The following is a 1,754-nucleotide window of genomic DNA, read 5'->3' as shown; positions in this document are numbered from 1 at the left end:
CCCGTTGCCCTGTCTCAGTGACACATCACGATCGCACTGGCTGGTGTGTTTCTTCCATGTGGGCTTGTTGCTTCACTGTTGGATGGCTGCTTGTTTAACTTCAAGCCCTTAAGACCCAAGATAATCTTTTCATAGCCGGGCACCCTCCTCTGTCTTCACCAAATCTGCTTATGCACCCATTTTGTCTTCAGCAATCCTGTGTGTGTATGTGTGTGTGTGTGGGGTGGGGAGCATCACAGAATGGCAATTTGTTACAACAAAGTGTTCTTGTATTGAGGGAAGGTATGAACTGAGGCCGGAGGCCCATCTGCAGCTTCAGTGTATTGCCTTATAAATATATGTACATAGGCCAATAATACCACTAGTGTTATGGATTAATGTATTTGCATGAGTGCACATCTCTGTTAGTCTCCCTATCTATGCCTTTGCTTCCTAGAACTTGCCTCTGTTTCCTTTTGCCTGCTCCTACCCTGCCATCACTTTCCCACTTCTTCTACCTCTTAGTGCTTCCTCTCCACTAGCTTGGTGTTGCTCTAATACCCACAGGATCTCTACCCTCTCCTAGATGCTGGTTCGATTTCCCTAGTTGTTCCCCTGTCCATGACGATGTCCACTCACCACACCCTTCTCCCCACCTTCTTCTTACCCCTCTGCCTTCAGGGCCATTGGCCGCATTCCCTTCTCCCTGGGCTTCTCTCCCATGTCCAAACCATACAATTAGGTAAACCAGCAAATGTCCTAGTCTGAACAATATGAAACATGTGGTTGAAAAAGGAAAAGGAGAGAGAAAAAGATGAGAAAAAGAAAGAAGGAAAGAAAGAACCCTACATAGGTCCAGGTCTGTTTGCTGGTCCCCATGAGACTCCCTCCTGGTCCTGGGGGAGATCCAGGGGCTGCCCCTCCTCATCCGACGTCCATTCTTGGGGCTCCTCGGGCTCTGTGGATCGGCTTTACTCCAATTGCTGATCTGCTGTGCTCCATTCCCACACTGCCTCCCCGCCGCGTGTCCCCACAATTGTCCCCTGTCTCTGTGTGCTCCCGTTAGGGGACACCATGCTTGAGTTGTTGGCAGTCCCACCGTCCTCTCTGTGCCTTAGCAGCTCCAGGCAGGGACCTGCTCCTCTGGCCTTGGGGTGCCCATATGGAGTCTAGGCCGACTGCCCCTTTCTCTTTGTCCTTGGCTTGCTTCCGTCTGGGTGTGGTAGGCCGCTTCCTTTCCCCCACCTGAAGGTCTGCACCAGCGGCACACACCTCCAGACTGGGGCCAGGCTGGTTTGGGTTGGGACTGGCCCTGTAGTCCAGGCTTTTCGTGCATCCCTCCACGTGTTACATTGCCCTCCTGGTTTGGCGTGCCGTGGTGGGGTCTGTGTGCACACTCCAATTCCGTGGAGACACAACCAGTACTCTCCCCCTGGGTGGGTTAGTGCCCTGTTCCCCCCATGCCATCATCTCAGTTTCTCCCCACCCCCATTCTCTGTCCTCCATCCCCCCTTTCCCCTGCTTTATGTTGGATTCACAGGTCCCTCCCTGGGTGTGGTCTGACCTCCCTCCGACTACCTATGCTTCCACACGTATATTGTGAGATAGGTGTCTTTTCTTCAATTCCTGCTCTGCTGATTGTACTTACCTCAGGGGACTCGTGTTATACTTGTCCTTGAGATGGGCTTACCTCGCTTAACATGATTCCTTCCAACTCTTCCCACGAAACTATGTGTTTCATGTGATCATCCGTGCTTTTCAGTGCTGCATCATAC

This window comes from Tenrec ecaudatus, chromosome 13, assembly GCF_050624435.1.
Source record: "Tenrec ecaudatus isolate mTenEca1 chromosome 13, mTenEca1.hap1, whole genome shotgun sequence".
NCBI lineage: Eukaryota > Metazoa > Chordata > Mammalia > Afrosoricida > Tenrecidae > Tenrec > Tenrec ecaudatus.
Note: the sequence above shows the minus strand (reverse complement) of the source record.